Below are 23,340 nucleotides of genomic sequence, written 5' to 3' on the forward strand. Positions count from 1 at the left end.
TTGACCCTCAGTCAATGACAGGGATTGATCCTCAGTCAGTGACATGGATTGACCCTCAGTCAGTGACAGGGATTGCTTCTCAGTCAGTGACAGGGATTGAATCTCAGGTAGTGACAGGGATTGAACCTTAGTTAGTGACAGTGATTGAATCTCAGTCAGTGATAGGGATCGAATCTCAGTCAGTGACAGGGATTGAACCTCAGTCAATGAAAGGGATTGACCCTCAGTCAGTGACAGGGATTGAACCTCAGTAAGTGACAGGGATTGAATCTCAATCTGTGACAGGGATTGAATCTCAGTCAGTGACAGGGATTGATCCTCAGTCAGTGACAGGGATTGAATCTCAGTTAGAGGCAGGGATTGAACCTGAGTTAATGACAGGGATTGAACCTCAGTCAGTGAAAGGGATTGAATCTCAGTCAGTGACAGGGATTGAACCGCAGTCAGTGACAGGGAATGAATCACAGTCAGTGACAGGGATTCAATCTCAGTCAGTGACATTGATTCAATCTCAGTCAGTGACAGGGATTGACACTCAGTCAGTGACAGGGATTGACCCTCAGTCAGTGACAGGGATAGAATCTCAGTCAGTGACAGGGATTGAACCTCAGTCAGTGTCAGGGATTGAACCTCAGTCAGTAACAGGGATTGAACCTTAGTTAATGACAGGGATTGAACATCAGTCAGTGTCAGAGATTGAATCTGAGTCTGTGACAGTGATTCAATCTCAGTCAGTGACAGGGATTAAACCTCAGTCTGTGACAGAGATTCAAACTCAGTCAGTGACAGAGATTGAACCTCAGTCAGTGACAGGGATTGAACGTCATTCAGTGACAGGGATTGAATCTCAGTCAGTGACAGGGAATGAGCCTCAGTCAGTGACAGGGATTGACCCTCAGCCAGTGACAGGGATTGAATCTCAGTCACTGAAAGGGATTGACCCTCAGTCAGTGACAGGGATTGAATCTCTGTCAGTGACAGGGATTGACCCTCACTCAGTGACAGGGATTGAACCTCAGTCAGTGACAGGGATTGACCCTCAGTCAGTGACAGGGATTGAATCTCTGTCAGTGACAGGGATTGACCCTCAATCAGTGACAGGGATTGACCCACAGTCAGTGACAGGGATTGACCCTCAGTCAGTGACAGGGATTGAGCCTCAGTCAGTGACAGGGATTGATCCTCAGTCAGTGACAGGGATTGAATCTCAGCCAGTGACTGGGATTGATCCTTAGTCAGTGATAGGGATTGACCCTCAGTCAGTGACAGGGATTGATCCTGAGTCAGTGACAGGGATTGACCCTCAGTCAGTGACAGGGATTGAGCCTCAGTCAGAGACAGGGATCGATCCTCAGTCAGTGACAGGGATTGGACCTCAGTCAGTGACAGGGATTCATCCTCAGTCAGTGACAGGGATTGACCCTCACTCAGTGACAGGGATTGAACCTCAGTCAGTGACAGGGATTGACCCTCGGTCAGTGACAGTGATTGAACCTCAGTCAGTGACAGGGATTGAATCTCAGTCACTGAAAGGGATTGACCCTCAGCCAGTGACAGGGATTGAATCTCAGTCACTGAAAGGGATGACCCTCACTCAGTGACAGGGATTGACCCTAACTCCGTGACAGGGAATGAATCTCAGTCAGTGACAGGGATTCAATCTCAGTCAGTGACAGGGATTGAATCTCAGTCAGTGACAGTGATTAAATCTCAGTCCCTGAAAGGGATTGACCCTCTGTCAGTGACAGGGATTGAATCTCAGTCACTGAAAGGGATTGACCCTCACTCAGTGACAGGGATTGAACCTCAGTCAGTGACAGGGATTGACCCTCAGTCAGTGACAGTGATTGAACCTCAGTCAGTGACAGGGATTGAGCCTCAGTCAGTGACAGGGATTGATCCTCAGTCAGTGACAGGGATTGAATCTCAGTCGGTGACAGGAATTGATCCTTAGTCAGTGATAGCGATTGACCCTCAGTCTGTGACAGGGATTGATCCACAGTCATTGACAGGGCTTGACACTGAGTCAATGACAGGGATTGATCCTCAGTCAGTGACATGGATTGTCCCTTGGTCAGTGACAGGGATTGATCATCAGTCAGTGACAGGGATTGAATCTCAGGTAGTGACAGGGATTGAACCTCAGTCAGTGACAGGGATTGAATCTCAGTCAGTGACAGGGATTGACTCTCAGTCAGTGACAGGGATTGCGCCTCGGTCAGTGTCAGGGATTAATCCTTAGTCAGTGACAGGGATTGACCCTCTGTCAATGACAGGGATTGATCCTCAGTCAGTGACAGGGATTGAGCCTCAGTCAGTGACAGGGATTGATCCTCAGTCAGTGACAGGGATTGATCCTCAGTCAGTGACAGGGATTGATTCTCAGTCAGTGACAGGGAATGAATCTCAGTCAGTGACAGGGATTGAATCTTAGTCAGTGATAGGGATTGACCCTCAGTCAGTGACAGGGATTGATCCTCAGTCAGTGACGGAGATTGAACCTCAGTCAATGACAGGGATTGAACGTCAGTCAGTGACAGGGATTGATTCTCAGTCAGTGACAGGGATTGAGCCTCAGTCAGTGACAGGGATTGACCCTCAGCCAGTGACAGGGATTGAATCTCAGTCACTGAAAGGGATTGACCCTCAGTCAGTGACAGGGATTGAATCTCTGTCAGAGACAGAGATTGACCCTCACACAGTGACAGGGATTGATCCTCAGTCAGTGACAGGGATTGACCCTCAGTCAGTGACAGTGATTGAACCTCAGTCAGTGACAGGGATTGAGCCTCAGTCAGTGACAGGGATTGATCCTCATTCAGTGACAGGGATTGAATCTCAGTCAGTGACAGGGATTGATCCTCAGTCAGTGACAGTGATTGAGCCTCAGTCAGTGACAGGGATTGATCCTGAGTCAGTGACAGGGATTGAATCTCAGTCAGTGACAGGGATTGAATCTCAGTCACTGAAAGGGATTGACCCTCAGTCAGTGACAGGGATTGACCCTCACTCAGTGACAGGCATTGAACCTCAGTCAGTGACAGGGATTGAATCTCAGTCAGTGACAGGGATTGACCCTCAGTCAGTGACAGGGATTGCGCCTCGGTCAGTGACAGGGATTGATCCTCAGTCAGTGACACGTATTGAATCTCAGTCAGTGACAGGGATTGATCCTTAGTCAGTGATAGGGATTGACACTGAGTCAATGACAGGGATTGATCCTCAGTCAGTGACAGGGATTGAGCCTCAGTCAGTGACAGGGATTGATCCTCAGTCAGTGACAGGGAATGAATCTCAGTAAGTGACAGGGATTGACCCTTAGTCAGTGATAGGGATTGACCCTCAGTCAGTGACAGGGATTGATCCTCAGTCAGTGACGGAGATTGAACCTCAGTCAATGACAGGGATTGAACGTCAGTCAGTGATATGGATTGAGCCTCAGTCAGTGACAGGGATTGAATCTCAGTCAGTGATAGGGATCGAATCTCAGTCAGTGACAGGGATTGAACATCAGTCAATGACAGGGATTGACCCTCCGTCAGTGACAGGGATTGAACCTCAGTAAGTGACAGGGATTGAATCTCAATCTGTGACAGGGATTGAATCTCAGTCAGTGACAGGGATTGAACCTCAGTCAGTGACAGGGATTGATCCTTAGTCAGTGATAGGGATTGACCCTCTGTCAGTGACAGGGATTGATCCTCAGTCAGCGACAGGGATTGACACTGAGTCAATGACAGGGATTGACCCTCACTCAGTGACAGGGATTGAACCTCAGTCAGTGACAGGGATTGAATCTCAGTCAGTGACAGGGATTGACCCTCAGTCAGTGACAGGGATTGCGCGTCGGTCAGTGACAGGGATTGATCCTCAGTCAGTGACAGGTATTGAATCTCAGTCAGTGACAGGGTTTGATCCTTAGTCAGTGATAGGGATTGACCCTCTGTCAGTGACAGGGATTGATCCTCAGTCAGCGACAGGGATTGACACTGAGTCAATGACAGGGATTGATCCTCAGTCAGTGACAGTGATTGAGCCTCAGTCAGTGACAGGGATTGATCCTCAGTCAGTGACAGGGATTGGGCCTCAGTCAGTGACAGGGATTTATCCTCAGTCAGTGACAGGGAATGAATCTCAGTCAGTGACAGGGATTGATCCTTAGTCAGTGATAGGGATTGACCCTCAGTCAGTGACAGGGATTGAACCTCAGTCAGTGACAGGGATTGAATCTCAGTCAGTGACAGGGATTGACCCTCAGTCAATGACAGGGATTGAACGTCAGTCAATGACAGGGATTGAACGTCAGTCAGTGACAGGGATTGAATCTCAGTCAGTGACATGGATTGAGCCTCAGTCAGTGACAGGGATTGACCCTCAGCCAGTGACAGGGATTGAATCTCAGTCACTGAAAGGGATTGACCCTCAGTCAGTGACAGGGTTTAAATCTCTGTCAGAGACAGAGATTGACCCTCACACAGTGACAGGGATTGAACCTCAGTCAGTGACAGGGATTGACCCTCAGTCAGTGACAGTGATTGAACCTCAGTCAGTGACAGGGATTGATCCTCAGTCAGTGACAGGGATTGAGTCTCAGTCAGTGACAGGGATTGATCCTCAGTCAGTGACAGGGATTGAGCCTCAGTCAGTGACAGGGATTGATCCTCAGTCAGTGAAAGGGATTAATCCTCAGTCAGTGACAGGGATTGAATCTCAGTCAGTGACAGGGATTGACCCTTAGTCAGTGATAGGGATTGACCCTCAGTCAGTGACAGGGATTGATCCTTAGTCAGTGATAGGGATTGACCCTCAGTCAGTGACAGGGATTGATCCTCAGTCAGTGACATGGATTGACCCTCAGTCAGTGACAGGGATTGATTCTCAGTCAGTGACAGGGATTGAATCTCAGGTAGTGACAGGGATTGAACCTTAGTTAGTGACAGTGATTGAATCTCAGTCAGTGATAGGGATCGAATCTCAGTCAGTGACAGGGATTGAACCTCAGTCAATGACAGGGATTGACCCTCAGTCAGTGACAGGGATTGAACCTCAGTAAGTGACAGGGATTGAATCTCAATCTGTGACAGGGATTGAATCTCAGTCAGTGACAGGGATTGAACCTCATTCAGTGACAGGGATTGATCCTCAGTCAGTGACAGGGATTGAATCTCAGTTAGTGAAAGGGATTGAACCTTAGTTAATGACAGGGATTGAACCTCAGTCAGTGACAGGGATTGAATCTCAGTCAGTGACAGGGATTGAACCGCAGTCAGTGACAGGGAATGAATCTCAGTCAGTGACAGGGATTCAATCTCAGTCAGTGACAATGATTCAATCTCAGTCAGAGACAGGGATTGACACTCAGTCAGTGACAGGGATTGACCCTCAGTCAGTGACAGGGATTGAATCTCAGTCAGTAACAGGGATTGAACCTCAGTCAGTGTCAGGGATTGAACCTCAGTCAGTGACAGGGATTGAACCTTAGTTAATGACAGGGATTGAACATCAGTCAGTGTCAGAGATTGAATCTGAGTCTGTGACAGAGATTCAATCTCAGTCAGTGACAGGGATTAAACCTCAGTCTGTGACAGAGATTCAAACTCAGTCAGTGACAGAGATTGAACCTCAGTCAGTGACAGGGATTGAACGTCAGTCAGTGACAGGGATTGAATCTCAGTCAGTGACAGGGAATGAGCCTCAGTCAGTGACAGGGTTTGACCCTCAGCCAGTGACAGGGATTGAATCTCAGTCAGTGACAGGGATTGACCCTCAGTCAGTGACAGGGATTGAATCTCAGTCAGTGACAGGGATTGAACCTCAGTCAGTGTCAGGGATTGAACCTCAGTCAGTGACAGGGATTGAACCTTAGTTAATGACAGGGATTGAACATCAGTCAGTGTCAGAGATTGAATCTGAGTCTGTGACAGGGATTGAATCTCAGTCAGTGACAGGGAATGAGCCTCAGTCAGTGACAGGGATTGACCCTCAGCCAGTGACAGGGATTGAATCTCTGTCAGTGACAGGGATTGACCCACACTCAGTGACAGGGATTGAACCTCAGTCAGTGACAGGGATTGAACCTCAGTCAGTGACAGGGATTGAGCCTCAGTCACGGAAAGGGATTGACCCTCAGTCAGTGACAGGGATTGAATCTCTGTCAGTGACAGGGATTGACCCTCAATCAGTGACAGGGATTGACCCACAGTCAGTGACAGGGATTGAACCTCAGTCAGTGACAGGGATTGAGCCTCAGTCAGTGACAGGGATTGATCCTCAGTCAGTGACAGGGATTGAATCTCAGTCAGTGACTGGGATTGATCCTTAGTCAGTGATAGGGATTGACCCTCAGTCAGTGACAGGGATTGATCCTCAGTCAGTGACAGGGATTGACCCTCAGTCAGTGACAGGGATTGAGCCTCAGTCAGTGACAGGGATCGATCCTCAGTCAGTGACAGGGATTGGACCTCAGTCAGTGACAGGGATTCATCCTCAGTCAGTGACAGGGATTGACCCTCACTCAGTGACAGGGATTGAACCTCAGTCAGTGACAGTGATTGACCCTCGGTCAGTGACAGTGATTGAACCTCAGTCAGTGACAGGGATTGAATCTCAGTCACTGAAAGGGATTCATTCTCAGCCAGTGACAGGGATTGAATCTCAGTCACTGAAAGGGAATGACCCTCACTCAGTGACAGGGATTGACCTTAATTCAGTGACAGGGAATGAATCTCAGTCAGTGACAGGGGTTCAATCTCAGTCAGTGACAGGGATTGAATCTCAGTCAGTGACAGGGATTGAGCCTCAGTCAGTGACAGGGATTGATCCTCAGTCAGTGACAGGGATTGAGCCTCAGTCAGTGACAGGGATTGATCCTCAGTCAGTGAAAGGGATTAATCCTCAGTCAGTGACAGGGATTGAATCTCAGTCAGTGACAGGGATTGACCCTTAGTCAGTGATAGGGATTGACCCTCAGTCAGTGACAGGGATTGATCCTTAGTCAGTGATAGGGATTGACCCTCAGTCAGTGACAGGGATTGATCCTCAGTCAGTGACATGGATTGACCCTCAGTCAGTGACAGGGATTGATTCTCAGTCAGTGACAGGGATTGAATCTCAGGTAGTGACAGGGATTGAACCTTAGTTAGTGACAGTGATTGAATCTCAGTCAGTGATAGGGATCGAATCTCAGTCAGTGACAGGGATTGAACCTCAGTCAATGACAGGGATTGACCCTCAGTCAGTGACAGGGATTGAACCTCAGTAAGTGACAGGGATTGAATCTCAATCTGTGACAGGGATTGAATCTCAGTCAGTGACAGGGATTGAACCTCATTCAGTGACAGGGATTGATCCTCAGTCAGTGACAGGGATTGAATCTCAGTTAGTGAAAGGGATTGAACCTTAGTTAATGACAGGGATTGAACCTCAGTCAGTGACAGGGATTGAATCTCAGTCAGTGACAGGGATTGAACCGCAGTCAGTGACAGGGAATGAATCTCAGTCAGTGACAGGGATTCAATCTCAGTCAGTGACAATGATTCAATCTCAGTCAGAGACAGGGATTGACACTCAGTCAGTGACAGGGATTGACCCTCAGTCAGTGACAGGGATTGAATCTCAGTCAGTAACAGGGATTGAACCTCAGTCAGTGTCAGGGATTGAACCTCAGTCAGTGACAGGGATTGAACCTTAGTTAATGACAGGGATTGAACATCAGTCAGTGTCAGAGATTGAATCTGAGTCTGTGACAGAGATTCAATCTCAGTCAGTGACAGGGATTAAACCTCAGTCTGTGACAGAGATTCAAACTCAGTCAGTGACAGAGATTGAACCTCAGTCAGTGACAGGGATTGAACGTCAGTCAGTGACAGGGATTGAATCTCAGTCAGTGACAGGGAATGAGCCTCAGTCAGTGACAGGGTTTGACCCTCAGCCAGTGACAGGGATTGAATCTCAGTCAGTGACAGGGATTGACCCTCAGTCAGTGACAGGGATTGAATCTCAGTCAGTGACAGGGATTGAACCTCAGTCAGTGTCAGGGATTGAACCTCAGTCAGTGACAGGGATTGAACCTTAGTTAATGACAGGGATTGAACATCAGTCAGTGTCAGAGATTGAATCTGAGTCTGTGACAGGGATTGAATCTCAGTCAGTGACAGGGAATGAGCCTCAGTCAGTGACAGGGATTGACCCTCAGCCAGTGACAGGGATTGAATCTCTGTCAGTGACAGGGATTGACCCACACTCAGTGACAGGGATTGAACCTCAGTCAGTGACAGGGATTGAACCTCAGTCAGTGACAGGGATTGAGCCTCAGTCACGGAAAGGGATTGACCCTCAGTCAGTGACAGGGATTGAATCTCTGTCAGTGACAGGGATTGACCCTCAATCAGTGACAGGGATTGACCCACAGTCAGTGACAGGGATTGAACCTCAGTCAGTGACAGGGATTGAGCCTCAGTCAGTGACAGGGATTGATCCTCAGTCAGTGACAGGGATTGAATCTCAGTCAGTGACTGGGATTGATCCTTAGTCAGTGATAGGGATTGACCCTCAGTCAGTGACAGGGATTGATCCTCAGTCAGTGACAGGGATTGACCCTCAGTCAGTGACAGGGATTGAGCCTCAGTCAGTGACAGGGATCGATCCTCAGTCAGTGACAGGGATTGGACCTCAGTCAGTGACAGGGATTCATCCTCAGTCAGTGACAGGGATTGACCCTCACTCAGTGACAGGGATTGAACCTCAGTCAGTGACAGTGATTGACCCTCGGTCAGTGACAGTGATTGAACCTCAGTCAGTGACAGGGATTGAATCTCAGTCACTGAAAGGGATTCATTCTCAGCCAGTGACAGGGATTGAATCTCAGTCACTGAAAGGGAATGACCCTCACTCAGTGACAGGGATTGACCTTAATTCAGTGACAGGGAATGAATCTCAGTCAGTGACAGGGGTTCAATCTCAGTCAGTGACAGGGATTGAATCTCAGTCAGTGACAGGGATTGAATCTCAGTCCCTGAAAGGGATTGACCCTCAGCCAGTGACAGGGATTGAATCTCAGTCACTGAAAGGGATTGACCCTCACTCAGTGACAGGGATTGAACCTCAGTCAGTGACAGGGATTCACCCTCAGTCAGTGACAGTGATTGAACCTCAGTCAGTGACAGGGATTGAGCCTCAGTCAGTGATAGGGATTGATCCTCAGTCAGTGACAGGGATTGAATCTCAGTCGGTGACAGGAATTGATCCTTAGTCAGTGATAGGGATTGACCCTCAGTCTGTGGCAGGGATTGATCCACATTCAGTGACAGGGCTTGACACTGAGTCAATGACAGGGATTGATCCTCAGTCAGTGACATGGATTGACCCTTGGTCAGTGACAGGGATTGATCCTCAGTCAGTGACAGGGATTGATCCTCAGTCAGTGACAGGGATTGAGCCTCAGTCAGTGACAGGGATTGATCCTCAGTCAGTGAAAGGGATTAATCCTCAGTCAGTGACAGGGATTGAATCTCAGTCAGTGACAGGGATTGACCCTTAGTCAGTGATAGGGATTGACCCTCAGTCAGTGACAGGGATTGATCCTTAGTCAGTGATAGGGATTGACCCTCAGTCAGTGACAGGGATTGATCCTCAGTCAGTGACATGGATTGACCCTCAGTCAGTGACAGGGATTGATTCTCAGTCAGTGACAGGGATTGAATCTCAGGTAGTGACAGGGATTGAACCTTAGTTAGTGACAGTGATTGAATCTCAGTCAGTGATAGGGATCGAATCTCAGTCAGTGACAGGGATTGAACCTCAGTCAATGACAGGGATTGACCCTCAGTCAGTGACAGGGATTGAACCTCAGTAAGTGACAGGGATTGAATCTCAATCTGTGACAGGGATTGAATCTCAGTCAGTGACAGGGATTGAACCTCATTCAGTGACAGGGATTGATCCTCAGTCAGTGACAGGGATTGAATCTCAGTTAGTGAACGGGATTGAACCTTAGTTAATGACAGGGATTGAACCTCAGTCAGTGACAGGGATTGAATCTCAGTCAGTGACAGGGATTGAACCGCAGTCAGTGACAGGGAATGAATCTCAGTCAGTGACAGGGATTCAATCTCAGTCAGTGACAATGATTCAATCTCAGTCAGTGACAGGGATTGACACTCAGTCAGTGACAGGGATTGACCCTCAGTCAGTGACAGGGATTGAATCTCAGTCAGTAACAGGGATTGAACCTCAGTCAGTGTCAGGGATTGAACCTCAGTCAGTGACAGGGATTGAACCTTAGTTAATGACAGGGATTGAACATCAGTCAGTGTCAGAGATTGAATCTGAGTCTGTGACAGAGATTCAATCTCAGTCAGTGACAGGGATTAAACCTCAGTCTGTGACAGAGATTCAAACTCAGTCAGTGACAGAGATTGAACCTCAGTCAGTGACAGGGATTGAACGTCAGTCAGTGACAGGGATTGAATCTCAGTCAGTGACAGGGAATGAGCCTCAGTCAGTGACAGGGATTGACCCTCAGCCAGTGACAGGGATTGAATCTCAGTCAGTGACAGGGATTGACCCTCAGTCAGTGACAGGGATTGAATCTCAGTCAGTGACAGGGATTGAACCTCAGTCAGTGTCAGGGATTGAACCTCAGTCAGTGACAGGGATTGAACCTTAGTTAATGACAGGGATTGAACATCAGTCAGTGTCAGAGATTGAATCTGAGTCTGTGACAGGGATTGAATCTCAGTCAGTGACAGGGAATGAGCCTCAGTCAGTGACAGGGATTGACCCTCAGCCAGTGACAGGGATTGAATCTCTGTCAGTGACAGGGATTGACCCTCACTCAGTGACAGGGATTGAACCTCAGTCAGTGACAGGGATTGAACCTCAGTCAGTGACAGGGATTGAGCCTCAGTCACGGAAAGGGATTGACCCTCAGTCAGTGACAGGGATTGAATCTCAGTAAGTGACTGGGATTGATCCTTAGTCAGTGATAGGGATTGACCCTCAGTCAGTGACAGGGATTGATCCTCAGTCAGTGACAGGGATTGACCCTCACTCAGTGACAGGGATTGAACCTCAGTCAGTGACAGTGATTGACCCTCGGTCAGTGACAGTGATTGAACCTCAGTCAGTGACAGGGATTGAATCTCAGTCACTGAAAGGGATTCATTCTCAGCCAGTGACAGGGATTGAATCTCAGTCACTGAAAGGGAATGACCCTCACTCAGTGACAGGGATTGACCTTAATTCAGTGACAGGGAATGAATCTCAGTCAGTGACAGGGATTCAATCTCAGTCAGTGACAGGGATTGAATCTCAGTCAGTGACAGGGATTGAATCTCAGTCCCTGAAAGGGATTGACCCTCAGCCAGTGACAGGGATTGAATCTCAGTCACTGAAAGGGATTGACCCTCACTCAGTGACAGGGATTGAACCTCAGTCAGTGACAGGGATTCACCCTCAGTCAGTGACAGTGATTGAACCTCAGTCAGTGACAGGGATTGAGCCTCAGTCAGTGACAGGGATTGATCCTCAGTCAGTGACAGGGATTGAATCTCAGTCGGTGACAGGAATTGATCCTTAGTCAGTGATAGGGATTGACCCTCAGTCTGTGGCAGGGATTGATCCACAGTCAGTGACAGGGCTTGACACTGAGTCAATGACAGGGATTGATCCTCAGTCAGTGACATGGATTGACCCTTGGTCAGTGACAGGGATTGATCCTCAGTCAGTGACAGGGATTGAATCTCAGGTAGTGACAGGGATTGAACCTCAGTCAGTGACTGGGATTGAATCTCAGTCAGTGACAGGGATTCAATCTCAGTCAGTGACAGGTATTGACCCTCAGTCAGTGACAGGGATTGACCCTCAGGCAGTGACAGGGATTGAATCTCAGTCAGTGACAGGGATTGAACCTCAGTCAGTGTCAGGGATTGATCCTCAGTCAGTGACAGGGATTGAATCTCAGTCAGTGACAGGGATTGACCCTCAGTCAGTGACAGGGATTGAATCTCTGTCAGTGACAGGGATTGAACCTCAATCAATGACAGGGATTGACTCTCAGTCAGTGACAGGGATTGAATCTCAGTCAGTGACAGAGATTGTCCCTCAGTCAGTGACAGCGAATGAATCTCAGTCAGTGACAGGGATTCAATCTCAGTCAGTGACAGGGATTGACCCTCAGTCAGTGACAGGGATTGAACCTCAGTCAGTGACAGGGATTGAACCTCAATCAATGTCATGGATTGACTCTCAGTCTGTGACAGAGATTCAATCTCAGTCAGTGACAGGGATTGAACCTCAGTCAGTGACAGGGGCTGAACCTCAGTCAGTGACAGGGATAGAATCTCAGTCAGTGACAGGGATTGACCCTCAGTCAGTGACAGGGAATGAATTTTAGTCAGTGACAGGGATTGAACCTCAGTCAGTGACAGGGATTGAATCTCAGTCAGTGACAGGGATTGATCCTCAGTCAGTGACAGGGACTAAACCTCAGTCAGTGACAGGGGTTGAGCCTCAGTCAGTGACAGGGATTGAATCTCAGTCAGTGACAGGGATTAACCCTCAGTCAGTGACAGGGACTGAATCTCACTCAGAGAAAGGGATTGACCCTGTCAGTCACAGTGATTGAACCTCAGTCAGTGACAGGGATTGACCCTCAGTCAGTGACAGGGATTGAGTCTCAGTCAGTGACAGGGATTGATCCTCAGTCAGTGACAGGGACTAAACCTCAGTCAGTGACAGGGGTTGAGCCTCAGTCAGTGACAGGGATTGAATCTCAGTCAGTGACAGGGATTAACCCTCAGTCAGTGACAGGGACTGAATCTCACTCAGAGAAAGGGATTGACCCTGTCAGTCACAGTGATTGAACCTCAGTCAGTGACAGGGATTGACCCTCAGTCAGTGACAGGGATTGAATCTCAGTCAGTGACAGGGATTGACCCTCAATCAGTGACAGGGACTGAATCTCACTCAGTGAAAGGGATTGACCCTGTCAGTGACACGGATTGAACCTCAGTCTGTGACAGTGATTGAGCCTCAGTCATTGACAGGGATTGATCCTCAGTCAGTGACAGGAATTGAGCCTCAATCAGTGATAGGGATTGAACATCAGTCAGTGTCAGAGATTGAATCTGAGTCTGTAACAGAGATTCAATCTCAGTCAGTGACAGGGATTGAACCTCAGTCAGTGACAGGTATTGAACCTCAGTCTGTGACAGAGATTCAATCTCAGTCAGTGACAGAGATTGAACCTCAATCAGTGACAGGGATTGAACGTCAGTCAGTGACAGGGATTGAATCTCTGTCAGTGACAGGGATTGACCCTCACTCAGTGGCAGGGATTGAACCTCAGTCAGTGACAGGGATTGACCCTCAGTCAGTGACAGTGATTGAACCTCAGTCAGTGACAGGGATTGACCCTCAGTCAGTGACAGGGATTGATCCTCAGTCAGTGACAGGGATTGATTCTCAATCATTGACAGGGATTGACCCTCAGTCAGTGACAGGGATTGAATCTCTGTCAGTGACAGGGATTGACCCTCACTCAGTGACAGGGATGGAACCTCAGTCAGTGACAGGGATTGACCCTCAGTCAGTGACAGTGATTGAACCTCAGTCAGTGACAGGGATTGACCCTCAGTCAGTGACAGGGATTGATCCTCAGTCAGTGACAGGGATTGAATCTCAATCAGTGACAGGGATTGACCCTCAGTCAGTGACAGGGATTGAGCCTCAGTCAGTGACAGGGATTGATCCTCAGTCAGTGACAGAGATTGGGCCTCAGTCAGTGACAGGGATTGATCCTCAGTCAGTGACAGGGAATGAATCTCAGTCAGTGACAGGGATTGATTCTCAATCATTGACAGGGATTGACCCTCAGTCAGTGACAGGGATTGAATCTCTGTCAGTGACAGGGATTGACCCTCACTCAGTGACAGGGATGGAACCTCAGTCAGTGACAGGGATTGACCCTCAGTCAGTGACAGTGATTGAACCTCAGTCAGTGACAGGGATTGACCCTCAGTCAGTGACAGGGTTTGAGCCTCAGTCAGTGACAGGGATTGAACCTCAGTCAGTGACAGGGATTGAATCTCAGTCACTGAAACGGATTGACCCTCACACAGTGACAGGGATTGAACCTCAGTCAGTGACAGGGATTGACCCTCAGTCAGTGACAGCGAATGAATCTCAGTCAGTGACAGGGATTCAATCTCAGTCAGTGACAGGGATTGACCCTCAGTCAGTGACAGAGATTGACTCTCAGTCAGTGACAGGGATTGAACCTCAATCAATGACAGTGATTGACTCTCAGTCAGTGACAGGGATTGAACCTCAGTCAGTGACAGGGATTGAACCTCAATCAATGACAGGGATTGACTCTCAGTCTGTGACAGAGATTCAATCTCAGTCAGTGACAGGGATTGAACCTCAGTCAGTGTCAGGGGCTGAACCTTAGTCAGTGACAGGGATAGAATCTCAGTCAGTGACAGGGATAGACCCTCACTCAGTGACAGGGAATGAATCTTAGTCAGTGACAGGGATTGACCCTCAGTCAGTGACAGGGATTGAATCTCAGTCAGTGACAGGGATTGATCCTCAGTCAGTGACAGGGACTAAACCTCAGTCAGTGACAGGGGTTGAGCCTCAGTCAGTGACAGGGATTGAATCTCAGTCAGTGACAGGGATTAACCCTCAGTCAGTGACAGGGACTGAATCTCACTCAGAGAAAGGGATTGACCCTGTCAGTGACAGGGATTGAACCTCAGTCAGTGACAGGGATTGACCCTCAGTCAGTGACAGTGATTGAATCTCAGTCAGTGACAGGGATTGACCCTCAGTCAGTGACAGGGACTGAATCTCACTCAGTGAAAGGGATTGACACTGTCAGTGACACGGATTGAACCTCAGTCTGTGACAGGGATTGAGCCTCAGTCATTGACAGGGATTGATCCTCAGTCGGTGACAGGGATTGAGCCTCAGTCAGTGACAGTGATTGAAAATCAGTCAGTGTCAGAGATTGAATCTGAGTCTGTAACAGAGATTCAATCTCAGTCAGTGACAGGGATTGAACCTCAGTCAGTGACAGGGATTGAATCTCAGTCAGTGACAGGGATTGACCCTCAGTCAGTGACACGGACTGCGCCTCGGTCAGTGTCAGGGATTGATACTTAGTCAGTGATAGGGATTGACCCTCTGTCAATGACAGGGATTGGTCCTCAGTCAGTGACAGGGATTGAGCCTCAGTCAGTGACAGGGATTGATCCTCAGTCAGTGACAGGGATTGGGCCTCAGTCAGTGACAGGGATTGAATCTCAGTCAGTGACAGGGATTGACCCTCAGTCAGTGACACGGACTGCGCCTCGGTCAGTGTCAGGGATTGATACTTAGTCAGTGATAGGGATTGACCCTCTGTCAATGACAGGGATTGGTCCTCAGTCAGTGACAGGGATTGAGCCTCAGTCAGTGACAGGGATTGATCCTCAGTCAGTGACAGGGATTGGGCCTCAGTCATTGACAGGGATTGATCCTCAGTCGGTGACACGGACTGCGCCTCGGTCAGTGTCAGGGATTGATCCTTCGTCAGTGATAGGGATTGACCCTCTGTCAATGACAGGGATTGATCCTCAGTCGGTGACAGGGATTGAGCCTCAGTCAGTGACAGTGATTGAAAATCAGTCAGTGTCAGAGATTGAATCTGAGTCTGTAACAGAGATTCAATCTCAGTCAGTGACAGGGATTGATCCTCAGTCAGTGACAGGGATTGGGCCTCAGTCAGTGACAGGGATTGATTCTCAGTCAGTGACAGGGAATGAATCTCAGTCAATGACAGGGATTGATCCTTAGTCAGTGATAGGGATTGACCCTCAGTCAGTGACAGGGATTGATCCTCAGTCAGTGACGGAGATTGAACCTCAGTCAATGACAGGGATTGAACGTCAGTCAGTGACAGGGATTGAATCTCAGTCAGTGACAGGGATTGAGCCTCAGTCAGTGACAGGGATTGACCCTCAGCCAGTGACAGGGATTGAATCTCAGTCACTGAAAGGGATTGACCCTCAGTCAGTGACAGGGATTGAATCTCTGTCAGAGACAGAGATTGACCCTCACACAGTGACAGGGATTGATCCTCAGTCAGTGACAGGGATTGACCCTCAGTCAGTGACAGTAATTGAACCTCAGTCAGTGACAGGGATTGAGCCTCAGTCAGTGACAGGGATTGATCCTCAATCAGTGACAGGGATTGAATCTCAGTCAGTGACAGGGATTGATCCTCAGTCAGTGACAGTGATTGAGCCTCAGTCAGTGACAGGGATTGATCCTCAGTCAGTGACACGTATTGAATCTCTGTCAGTGACAGGGATTGATCCTTAGTCAGTGATAGGGATTGACACTGAGTCAATGACAGGGATTGATCCTCAGTCAGTGATAGGGATTGAGCCTCAGTCAGGGACAGGGATTGATCCTCAGTCAGTGACAGGGAATGAATCTCAGTCAGTGACAGGGATTGATCCTTAGTCAGTGATAGGGATTGACCCTCAGTCAGTGACAGGGATTGATCCTCAGTCAGTGACGGAGATTGAACCTCAGTCAATGACAGGGATTGAACGTCAGTCAGTGACAGGGATTGAGCCTCAGTCAGTGACAGGGATTGACCCTCAGCCAGTGACAGGGATTGAATCTCAGTCACTGAAAGGGATAAACCCTCAGTCAGTGACAGGGTTTAAATCTCTGTCAGAGACAGAGATTGACCCTCACACAGTGACAGGGATTGAACCTGAGTCAGTGACAGGGATTGACCCTCAGTCAGTGACAGTGATTGAACCTCAGTCAGTGACAGGGATTGATCCTCAGTCAGTGACAGGGATTGAGCCTCAGTCAGTGACAGGGATTGATCCTCAGTCAGTGACAGGGATTGAGCCTCAGTCAGTGACAGGGATTGATCCTCAGTCAGTGAAAGGGATTAATCCTCAGTCAGTGACAGGGATTGAACCGCAGTCAGTGTCAGGGATTGATACTTAGTCAGTGATAGGGATTGACCCTCTGTCAATGACAGGGATTGGTCCTCAGTCAGTGACAGGGATTGAGCCTCAGTCAGTGACAGGGATTGATCCTCAGTCAGTGACAGGGATTGGGCCTCAGTCAGTGACAGGGATTGAATCTCAGTCAGTGACAGGGATTGACCCTCAGTCAGTGACACGGACTGCGCCTCGGTCAGTGTCAGGGATTGATACTTAGTCAGTGATAGGGATTGACCCTCTGTCAATGACAGGGATTGGTCCTCAGTCAGTGACAGGGATTGAGCCTCAGTCAGTGACAGGGATTGATCCTCAGTCAGTGACAGGGATTGGGCCTCAGTCATTGACAGGGATTGATCCTCAGTCGGTGACACGGACTGCGCCTCGGTCAGTGTCAGGGATTGATCCTTCGTCAGTGATAGGGATTGACCCTCTGTCAATGACAGGGATTGATCCTCAGACGGTGACAGGGATTGAGCCTCAGTCAGTGACAGTGATTGAAAATCAGTCAGTGTCAGAGATTGAATCTGAGTCTGTAACAGAGATTCAATCTCAGTCAGTGACAGGGATTGATCCTCAGTCAGTGACAGGGATTGGGCCTCAGTCAGTGACAGGGATTGATTCTCAGTCAGTGACAGGGAATGAATCTCAGTCAATGACAGGGATTGATCCTTAGTCAGTGATAGGGATTGACCCTCAGTCAGTGACAGGGATTGATCCTCAGTCAGTGACGGAGATTGAACCTCAGTCAATGACAGGGATTGAACGTCAGTCAGTGACAGGGATTGAATCTCAGTCAGTGACAGGGATTGAGCCTCAGTCAGTGACAGGGATTGACCCTCAGCCAGTGACAGGGATTGAATCTCAGTCACTGAAAGGGATTGACCCTCAGTCAGTGACAGGGATTGAATCTCTGTCAGAGACAGAGATTGACCCTCACACAGTGACAGGGATTGATCCTCAGTCAGTGACAGGGATTGACCCTCAGTCAGTGACAGTAATTGAACCTCAGTCAGTGACAGGGATTGAGCCTCAGTCAGTGACAGGGATTGATCCTCAGACAGTGACAGGGATTGAATCTCAGTCAGTGACAGGGATTGATCCTCAGTCAGTGACAGTGATTGAGCCTCAGTCATTGACAGGGATTGATCCTCAGTCAGTGACACGTATTGAATCTCTGTCAGTGACAGGGATTGATCCTTAGTCAGTGATAGGGATTGACACTGAGTCAATGACAGGGATTGATCCTCAGTCAGTGATAGGGATTGAGCCTCAGTCAGGGACAGGGATTGATCCTCAGTCAGTGACAGGGAATGAATCTCAGTCAGTGACAGGGATTGATCCTTAGTCAGTGATAGGGATTGACCCTCAGTCAGTGACAGGGATTGATCCTCAGTCAGTGACGGAGATTGAACCTCAGTCAATGACAGGGATTGAACGTCAGTCAGTGACAGGGATTGAGCCTCAGTCAGTGACAGGGATTGACCCTCAGCCAGTGACAGGGATTGAATCTCAGTCACTGAAAGGGATTGACCCTCAGTCAGTGACAGGGTTTAAATCTCTGTCAGAGACAGAGATTGACCCTCACACAGTGACAGGGATTGAACCTGAGTCAGTGACAGGGATTGACCCTCAGTCAGTGACAGTGATTGAACCTCAGTCAGTGACAGGGATTGATCCTCAGTCAGTGACAGGGATTGAGCCTCAGTCAGTGACAGGGATTGATCCTCAGTCAGTGACAGGGATTGAGCCTCAGTCAGTGACAGGGATTGATCCTCAGTCAGTGAAAGGGATTAATCCTCAGTCAGTGACAGGGATTGAACCGCAGTCAGTGACAGGGATTGATCCTTAGTCAGTGATAGGGATTGGCCCTCTGTCAGTGACAGGGATTGATCTTCAGTCAGCGACAGGGATTGACACTGAGTCAATGACAGGGATTGACCCTCACTCAGTGACAGGGATTGAACCTCAGTCAGTGACAGGGATTGAATCTCAGTCAGTGACAGGGATTGACCCTCAGTCAGTGACAGGGATTGCGCCTCGGTCAGTGACAGGGATTGATCCTCAGTCAGTGACAGGTATTGAATCTCAGTCAGTGACAGGGATTGATCCTTAGTCAGTGATAGGGATTGACCCTCAGTCAGTGACAGGGATTGATCCTCAGTCAGTGACGGAGATTGAACCTCAGTCAATGACAGGGATTGAACGTCAGTCAGTGACAGGGATTGATCCTCAGTCAGTGACAGGGATTGAGCCTCAGTCAGTGACAGGGATTGATCCTCAGTCAGTGACAGGGATTGGGCCTCAGTCAGTGACAGGGATTGATCCTCAGTCAGTGACAGGGAATGAATCTCAGTCAGTGACAGGGATTGATCCTTAGTCAGTGATAGGGATTGACCCTCAGTCAGTGACAGGGATTGATCCTCAGTCAGTGACGGAGATTGAACCTCAGTCAATGACAGGGATTGAACGTCACTCAGTGACAGGGATTGAATCTCAGTCAGTGACAGGGATTGAGCCTCAGTCAGTGACAGGGATTGACCCTCAGCCAGTGACAGGGATTGAATCTCAGTCACTGAAAGGGATTGACCCTCAGTCAGTGACAGGGTTTAAATCTCTGTCAGAGACAGAGATTGACCCTCACACAGTGACAGGGATTGAACCTCAGTCAGTGACAGGGATTGACCCTCAGTCAGGGACAGTGATTTAACCTCAGTCAGTGACAGGGATTGATCCTCAGTCAGTGACAGGGATTGAGTCTCAGTCAGTGACAGGGATTGATCCTCAGTCAGTGACAGGGATTGAGCCTCAGTCAGTGACAGGGATTGATCCTCAGTCAGTGAAAGGGATTAATCCTCAGTCAGTGACAGGGATTGAATCTCAGTCAGTGACAGGGATTGACCCTTAGTCAGTGATAGGGATTGACCCTCAGTCAGTGACAGGGATTGATCCTTAGTCAGTGATAGGGATTGACCCTCAGTCAGTGACAGGGATTGATCCTCAGTCAGTGACATGGATTGACCCTCAGTCAGTGACAGGGATTGATTCTCAGTCAGTGACAGGGATTGAATCTCAGGTAGTGACAGGGATTGAACCTTAGTTAGTGACAGTGTTTGAATCTCAGTCAGTGATAGGGATCGAATCTCAGTCAGTGACAGGGATTGAACCTCAGTCAATGACAGGGATTGACCCTCAGTCAGTGACAGGGATTGAACCTCAGTAAGTGACAGGGATTGAATCTCAATCTGTGACAGGGATTGAATCTCAGTCAGTGACAGGGATTGAACCTCAGTCAGTGACAGGGATTGATCCTCAGTCAGTGACAGGGATTGAATCTCAGTTAGTGAAAGGGATTGAACCTTAGTTAATGACAGGGATTGAACCTCAGTCAGTGACAGGGATTGAATCTCAGTCAGTGACAGGGATTGAACCGCAGTCAGTGACAGGGAATGAATCTCAGTCAGTGACAGGGATTCAATCTCAGTCAGTGACAATAATTCAATCTCAGTCAGTGACAGGGATTGACACTCAGTCAGTGACAGGGATTGACCCTCAGTCAGTGACAGGGATTGAATCTCAGTCAGTGACAGGGATTGATCCTTAGTCAGTGATAGGGATTGACCCTCAGTCAGTGACAGGGATTGATCCTCAGTCAGTGACGGAGATTGAACCTCAGTCAATGACAGGGATTGAACGTCAGTCAGTGACAGGGATTGAATCTCAGTCAGTGACAGGGATTGAGCCTCAGTCAGTGACAGGGATTGACCCTCAGCCAGTGACAGGGATTGAATCTCAGTCACTGAAAGGGATTGACCCTCAGTCAGTGACAGGGTTTAAATCTCTGTCAGAGACAGAGATTGACCCTCACACAGTGACAGGGATTGAACCTCAGTCAGTGACAGGGATTGACCCTCAGTCAGGGACAGTGATTTAACCTCAGTCAGTGACAGGGATTGATCCTCAGTCAGTGACAGGGATTGAGTCTCAGTCAGTGACAGGGATTGATCCTCAGTCAGTGACAGGGATTGAGCCTCAGTCAGTGACAGGGATTGATCCTCAGTCAGTGAAAGGGATTAATCCTCAGTCAGTGACAGGGATTGAATCTCAGTCAGTGACAGGGATTGACCCTTAGTCAGTGATAGGGATTGACCCTCAGTCAGTGACAGGGATTGATCCTTAGTCAGTGATAGGGATTGACCCTCAGTCAGTGACAGGGATTGATCCTCAGTCAGTGACATGGATTGACCCTCAGTCAGTGACAGGGATTGATTCTCAGTCAGTGACAGGGATTGAATCTCAGGTAGTGACAGGGATTGAACCTTAGTTAGTGACAGTGATTGAATCTCAGTCAGTGATAGGGATCGAATCTCAGTCAGTGACAGGGATTGAACCTCAGTCAATGACAGGGATTGACCCTCAGTCAGTGACAGGGATTGAACCTCAGTAAGTGACAGGGATTGAATCTCAATCTGTGACAGGGATTGAATCTCAGTCAGTGACAGGGATTGAACCTCAGTCAGTGACAGGGATTGATCCTCAGTCAGTGACAGGGATTGAATCTCAGTTAGTGAAAGGGATTGAACCTTAGTTAATGACAGGGATTGAACCTCAGTCAGTGACAGGGATTGAATCTCAGTCAGTGACAGGGATTGAACCGCAGTCAGTGACAGGGAATGAATCTCAGTCAGTGACAGGGATTCAATCTCAGTCAGTGACAATAATTCAATCTCAGTCAGTGACAGGAATTGACACTCAGTCAGTGACAGGGATTGACCCTCAGTCAGTGACAGGGATTGAATCTCAGTCAGTGACAGGGATTGAACCTCAGTCAGTGTCAGGGATTGAACCTCAGTCAGTGACAGGGATTGAACCCTAGTTAATGACAGGGATTGAACATCAGTCAGTGTCAGAGATTGAATCTGAGTCTGTGACAGAGATTCAATCTCAGTCAGTGACAGGGATTAAACCTCCGTCTGTGACAGAGATTCAAACTCAGTCAGTGACAGAGATTGAACCTCAGTCAGTGACAGGGATTGAACGTCAGTCAGTGACAGGGATTGAATCTCAGTCAGTGACAGGGAATGAGCCTCAGTCAGTGACAGGGATTGACCCTCAGCCAGTGACAGGGATTGAATCTCAGTCAGTGACAGGGATTGACCCTCAGTCAGTGACAGGGATTGAATCTCAGTCAGTGACAGGGATTGAACCTCAGTCAGTGTCAGGGATTGAACCTCAGTCAGTGACAGGGATTGAACCTTAGTTAATGACAGGGATTGAACATCAGTCAGTGTCAGAGATTGAATCTGAGTCTGTGACAGGGATTGAATCTCAGTCAGTGACAGGGATTGAGCCTCAGTCACTGAAAGGGATTGACCCTCAGTCAGTGACAGGGATTGAATCTCTGTCAGTGACAGGGATTGACCCTCAATCAGTGACAGGGATTCATCCTCAGTCAGTGACAGGGATTGACCCTCACTCAGTGACAGGGATTGAACCTCAGTCAGTGACATGGATTGACCCTCGGTCAGTGACAGTGATTGAACCTCAGTCAGTGACAGGGATTGAATCTCAGTCACTGAAAGGGATTCATTCTCAGCCAGTGACAGGGATTGAATCTCAGTCAGTGAAAGGGAATGACCCTCACTCAGTGACAGGGATTGACCTTAATTCAGTGACAGGGAATGAATCTCAGTCAGTGACAGGGATTCAATCTCAGTCAGTGACAGGGATTGAATCTCAGTCAGTGACAGGGATTGAATCTCAGTCCCTGAAAGGGATTGACCCTCAGCCAGTGACAGGGATTGAATCTCAGTCACTGAAAGGGATTGACCCTCACTCAGTGACAGGGATTGAACCTCAGTCAGTGACAGGGATTGACCCTCAGTCAGTGACAGTGATTGAACCTCAGTCAGTGACAGGAATTGAGCCTCAGTCAGTGACAGGGATTGATCCTCAGTCAGTGACAGGGATTGAATCTCAATCGGTGACAGGAATTGATCCTTAGTCAGTGATAGGGATTGACCCTCAGTCTGTGACAGGGATTGATCCACAGTCAGTGTCAGGGCTTGACACTGAGTCAATGACAGGGATTGATCCTCAGTCAGTGACATGGATTGACCCTTGGTCAGTGACAGGGATTGATCCTCAGTCAGTGACAGGGATTGAATCTCAGGTAGTGACAGGGATTGAACCTCAGTCAGTGACTGGGATTGAATCTCAGTCAGTGACAGGGATTCAATCTCAGTCAGTGACAGGTATTGACCCTCAGTCAGTGACAGGGATTGACCCTCAGGCAGTGACAGGGATTGAATCTCAGTCAGTGACAGGG

This window comes from Chiloscyllium plagiosum, unplaced genomic scaffold, assembly GCF_037043375.1.
Source record: "Chiloscyllium plagiosum isolate Xiang-an unplaced genomic scaffold, Cpla_swu_hap1 HiC_scaffold_29, whole genome shotgun sequence".
Classification (NCBI taxonomy): domain Eukaryota; kingdom Metazoa; phylum Chordata; class Chondrichthyes; order Orectolobiformes; family Hemiscylliidae; genus Chiloscyllium; species Chiloscyllium plagiosum.